Here is a 6,529-nt window from a genome sequence, read left to right as displayed (position 1 = left end):
GAAAAAAAATGTACTTGGACTTCTCTGAAATTCTGCATAACTTATCAAAATTATCTGTATACTTCCTGCTTCATTGCTTACCGTGGTCCATTTTGTATTGTAATGCAGTAAGGAGTTTGCCTTGCAGTATTTTTCAAAACACCTGTCTTATATATTTGTCCCCCTGGTGCTTCAAATGCATCCTTCAAATAGATCCTGGGGGATTTTAAGTTGTTACTGATCATTAATGGTGACTTATTTTACGACTTACTTCTTAGAGATATAATAATAATAATCCTTGCATTTGATACAGCACTTTTCATGTCTTCTAGACTTCTTCACGTAAAGGCCAGTGAAATTAACAGAATTAGACGTTTGTTGATACAAAAATGTGCATCTTATGGAGCACTAAAAAGCAAAGAAGGGATTAGTGAGCTTAATATCATCCTTGGCTTAAAACCATCCAAATGTGACAGTGTGCTGAGCAAATAGAACTGTGGCTGGTTGCTACAGTACACTTGATTTACAGTATTTTTGTGCTCAATGAATGATGGTCATTTTTCTTTTCTGAATCAGCAGGATTTACAGTAGATAAAATCTTTGGTGTTGCAGTAAATGTTAGAGGAAATAAGGTTTGTGGTAAAATGTGCCGCAGTGAGTGCTGAATTGTTTACAGCATGCCTGAATGTGGAAAGTTTTTTTTCTTGCAGGGCAGGGCTTCCTACCACAAGCAGCAGTAATTTACAGTTAAATCTCATTGACATGTGCTGCAGCAGACATAAATATTTTTGCTCTTATTGCAAGGAATACTTTTTGCATAGGATTTCAGGGAAAATAGAGATGAGAGCATTGAACAAAATGTTATATCTTCATTGTAAGACTTAAGTATTACAGTCCAGAATATTATGGAATTTACTTGGTTTCTTTGCTACCCTGTTTCTTGGGATCTGTTGCAGTCATGTTGTCAAATCATTGCAATTTCTCACCAATACTAAGTTTTTGCATAATTCTTCAATTATTGCTGTACTTAAAGCATGGATGCTAAATCAAACCTGATTTTTGCTGAGGGTTCATTCTGAAATACACTCATCAACACTAGGACACAAATTAGGTGGCTGCTGATGGGTTGGTATGTGTAATTTTACATCTTAATGCTTTGATTGAAGTATTTTATTGCAGCAAATGTAGGAGTGTTGGTGAGTAAGATTGAGAACTAATGCTGCGGTTGAGATCTACCTCTTCTAACGTGTCTTCAGCCACCTTTCTCCCCAGTTCAGTCTCACTCAGATGGATGTGTGAAGTGCTTTGAGACATCCTTCTAACATGAAAGGTTACTTTATCAAACTGTCCTGCATTGCTCTAGTTTGATCATTTGCAGCTCACAATTGGTGCATATTGAATGCTTTATCTGCCTATCATTACATGCCTGACTCAAGGGCAAGGTTATAACAAAGGCATTCACTTTGAGACCATGCTCCAAAGGAAGTCTCAGGTTGGTTTACAGTGATAACAGGAAAATGAAGTGACCATAACCAGGGCTGTGTGTATATTTCAGAGATACTATATACAGTGTAGGAATTGTTGTGAAAAAAGTTCCTCAGGCACAATCATTTCTTCATTTGATAGCCCTGAATACTTTTAATTTCCAAGAACTTGTTTAAATTGACTGTCACTTTTTGCCATCAAAAACAGTCACCACTATTTACAGAAAATTCTTTGAAGAGTTTGGAGATGTTTTGACCCGATAAGGCACTATATCGAATGCAGTTTATTTTCAAAACGGTTTCTCATTCTTTGTTCCGTTACTTGTGCTGGTAGCGTTTGCTGCATGCCTATCTGCCTTTCATTAACATTTTGTCCTTGCGTTGTCCAAACTTCGTATCCCGATTACTCCAGTCCTTGCCAAACTCCACTGGCTCGCTGTCACAGAGTGGATCGACTTCAAGATCCTCACTCTAGTGTTTAAATTCCTCCATTCCTTGGCACCCCCCTATCTCTAACCTCCACTCTCCCCACAGCAGTATCTGCTGCCTCCACTCTAATGGGTCCAGCCTCCTCCGTGTCCCCTGAATCCTCTGCTCCGACATCGGCGGCCGTACCTTCAGCCACTACGCGTCGAAACTTTGGAACTCCCTCAACCCTTTTGCCTCGCCCCCTCTTCCCCATCTTCAGGTCGCACCTGAAGACTTTCCTCTTCGACAATGCCTATGGTCACCTTCCCTCTGACACAGCCTCGGGCTCTGCCATTATTAAGCGCTCTGAGATGATGCCTGGCGTGGAGGGCGCTATATAAATGCAAGTTGTTGTTGTTGTCCTTGTACTTTTGTTGGCCTTATTTTTAAATGATGACCTACTTCCCCCCCTCCCATATGTTATAATGATAAACCTTATTAAAGAAAATTATAAACTCTCTGGGGAATGATGTGTAATGATGGAAACTTCCCCAGAAAAGGCCTAAGATAGTTGTTTTTGTTTTGGCTAATAGACCTTTCTAGTAGTCCTGTAAACCTCCATTTCAGCCGTGTGTGTGCGTGAGAGAATCAAACCTAAAGGAATGGTAAAAGGATGATTTTAATAAGCATTTTGGGGCACAATGAAACTCTACCTAATGCATTAAGTTAGAACTGAACATTGGATAGGCCAGCTCACTTGAGCCTTGTTCTCGGTGTTGCTGACGACTGCATAGTTTAGGGAGTGGAAAGCAACTGTCTTAACATGGAAGGGGAAATGGTATTTGTAACACGTCTTCAGTAGTAAATCTGCAAACTGGCAGTAAAAAGAAATCTGCAATGGAGCACAAAGAGGGAAATGACTACATGGCACATGGCCCAGCCGAACTCTGTTTTCACAACATTCTCTGCAGAATAAATAGGCACTGTGTCCTGATGTTCTCATGTCGAGTAATGCTGACTCAAGCAGTGATTTGCGTATAAAATACCAAGCTGTGCCACCATAAATGGTAATGAGGCAATGAAAGTGACAGAATCTGATTCAGTGAAGCTAGTCACTAATTGACTTTTTATGGTATTGACTCATTTAGGAGCTAACTTTGGGAAAATAGACTCATGAGTCATCATGGGAGATGTACAGTATTAGGTTAAAATGCATTGATTTTTATTGATGAGCAGGTAGCGGTGGAATTGTTTGCAAAAGATCATGTCACATATGTTGCCGCAGATGCAATAAATATTAGCTGGTACATGGCTAGAGGGGAGAGCGGATAAAAGGCTCACAAATCAAGTTTCGCTGGATGTTAAACTAAAGCCAAACTGCAGATAATCAAACCCGATGTATGGCTGCTAACTGGACAAAATTTGAATCCTGAAGTTTGTTATCTGGACTTGGTATTTGAATCTCTCTGATTCTTACATGTGACATGAACTACCCATTATTTATCTAGACAAGTAACACACTATTCCAAGTCTTTGCTGGCATCAAACCATTCCTGTTTAAAGTCCAAATTAGAGATTAGTAATGGCAGAAAAGAAATGATGCAATCACAGTGAAAGTAAAAAAAAGGTAAAATGAATAGGAAGGTGAATTTAGCTGTGCTATTGAATTTGAGCACTTTTTATAAGCAGTTAGACCTGTGTTCCTGTAAAGTCAGATGAGGAGACTAATGTTCTCATAGACCCCATTACACTCATTCTTCATTGTTGTCAGTACTTGACTACCACTAAACGTTAACATATGTGTGAATTGCACAGGTATCCCATGATGGGGAGCAATTCTAATTATTCTGACACCTCAAATCACAAGATTGTTTTGTATGATGAAGAGGACTCTTCAGCTCAATTGACCTCATCCTTCCTATTGTTTACCCATGACAACATCAAGCTGTATTTTGTTTTATTGGATTCAGCATTCTGGTCTCAACCACCCTTTTTGGGGAGTGTTGCAGTTGTTTATTAGTAAATACTTCCTGGTGCATGTCCTGAAATTGCTCTTTGCATTTTTAAACCTGTGCCCTCTAGTTCTACTTTCTTGGTGCATCTGAAAGCATTGTTCTGGGTTTACTTTCTCAATCCCATTTAAAATGTTATACACCTCCAGAAGGTCCCATTTGAGACATCTTTAAAGACTGAAAATAATAATCCTTGCATTTGATATAGCGCCTTATCACGTCTTCGAGACGTCTCAAAGCGCTTCACAGAATATACTGCAAAGTGAATTGACTATACTTTGTGGGCGAAACGCGGCAGCCAATTGGTAGCCAAAAACCCTAGTTCGTCTAATTATTGCTCAAAGCTTGTTCCTTTAACACTGTGGACTGTCCTAATGTCTTTCCTTTGCACTGGGCAGCCCTTTCATGTCATGGTGACCATAACTGTGTGCGTTACTCCAAGTATAACCTGACCGTAGCATTATATAGCTCGACTATGTCGTCTTCCAATGATCTGAACTCAATTGATTTTGGCAATGTAGCCCCGCATCCTTTTTTGATATATCAGCGCTCCTCTAAAATGTTAGGAGACTTTTAGTCAATTGCTTCTTCTGGCAGCTTGCAATGAGCACTTGATTCTTCAGTCATTCTGTCTTTAGACGAAGAATATTTTTTCTTCGCTCCCATAAACAAATAGTGCAACTGAAAGTTTTTCTCTTTATTTGACTGACTGCTTTTTACTATATCGCAAGATGTTTCATTTGCCAATGATGATTTCCATCCGCACTGTGTGCGAGGGAAAAAAATTCAATGTAAAGAACTTGTGCTTGTTTTTTTTGTTGAAATAGACGAGATGTTTAAATCCAGGGGAGTTGGGCTCTGATGATTACAAGCTGATTTTCAGATCTGATCCGTTGCTTGTAGTTGCAGTCAGAAATTCAACATTCCACCTCCCCAAAGGAGCAGTGCACCTGCACTCAATCCAAAGAGGCATTTTTAATCCGTAACAGCAACTATCTGAAATTGGGCTGCACTGTATCTTGTTGCCCGTGCCATCCTTACAAGAAAATATTAGTGGGCACTAGTGATCACCACCTTACAAAATTGCAGTTTTAGCGGTTGCAGTTAATATTCAGTTGGCATTTAACTGCCTCCCAACGGAACATAGCTTTGGAGAGATTAAGGAATACATGTTAAGTGGCTCTCGGCAAGTGGACAAAGCAAGAGGAGTGCATTCACTGTTTCGAATCACTCTTAAATGTTCTGTGATTTAGGGTGGAGATTTAAAGATCCCATGATAACTGTTTCAAAGAGCTAAGCGTCCTGGCCTCTATTAATTAGAATTTATAGTAGTCTTTGTGGGGCATTGTTGATGCAGATGAGTTACTATAGGCTGAGATCATGACATTTAAAAGGGAATTGGATAAACAATGAAGAGGAGAATAATAAAAGGGTTGTGGTTGAGTCTCTCTACAGCAGAATGCAAAGCAGCAAATGCCTGAAAATGGCTCTTCTTTTTGCTTGAAGGATGGAATTTCACTTTGTCTCGAGGATATATTAGGCAATATGCTTCATATGCTGGGAATTCTCGTATTTATGATTGGTTTCTTGGAGTGGATATGCAGGTGGTTATCTTATCTGCATCATAATGTATTCTCGAAGCACAACTATGGTGACTCGGTTGGGGAAAGTGGTTTCGTATAGTTCCTGTGTTGTTCACATTGAAACACCTCAAACCCAGTTGCACTGATTGGGAGTGTCAATATGTGGCAGACTGACATTCAAATCGAGAGGAAAATTGCTTACTATAGTAATTTATTTTTTTGCCACGAGGGTTTTCCACAAGTACCTGATTTTAGCCCACATCCTTTCTTCATTTCCTTATTTCTACTGGGCACATTCGTACTTCCAGTATTGTTCATTTTTGAGGTTCAGCCTCATTTTCAAGGAAATGTTGTACTTTGGTGTGGGCTGCACACGAAGGCATCTTGTGAAAAGGTACTGTACCTAAACTTTCTCAATCTTCCAGTGAGCTGTTTATATCCCGAGCTTATGGCAACACTTAAAATAACTTTTCAATCCGTGAAATCCAAAATGCATGCAACAAGTCCTATTAATTATTGCATATGCAAGTTTGCATACTTGTTGAGCAATATTTTTATAGCCAGCACTTTATATTCTGAGCAGGGAATATAATTTAAGTGTCTGTTTTTATAATTTTTAGTTAAAATTTGAATTACGAATTTTTGAAATAAAAATACAGAAGTTCCACACCCAAGTCATCATGAGCATTTATTATGTAATAAATGTTCACATGATAAACATTAGCTATAATAGGGTGCTGTATCAACAACAACAACAACAACAACAAATTGCATTTGTATACGCCTTGCATGTCAGAAGGGATGTCCCAAGGAGTTGGATCCTTGGGACATCCTTCTTGATCAGAAGGGGTGGGGAGGGTAGGGGGTGTGACCAAAGACACGGTTGAATAGGAGGGTCTTGAGGAAGCAAGGGAGGATTGGGGGCGGGGGCATATATCAAATGCAAGGATTATTATAATAATATTACCATATCTGGGCTGTGAGTAGTTCAGGTTTGCTTGTTTCCTTTGCTGCCTCTACACTGAAATCTGCCCCAGCTCATTGTTGAAAATGAATTGGGACT

Source organism: Callorhinchus milii, unplaced genomic scaffold (genome assembly GCF_018977255.1).
Source record: "Callorhinchus milii isolate IMCB2004 unplaced genomic scaffold, IMCB_Cmil_1.0 Scaffold8, whole genome shotgun sequence".
NCBI lineage: Eukaryota > Metazoa > Chordata > Chondrichthyes > Chimaeriformes > Callorhinchidae > Callorhinchus > Callorhinchus milii.
Note: the sequence above shows the minus strand (reverse complement) of the source record.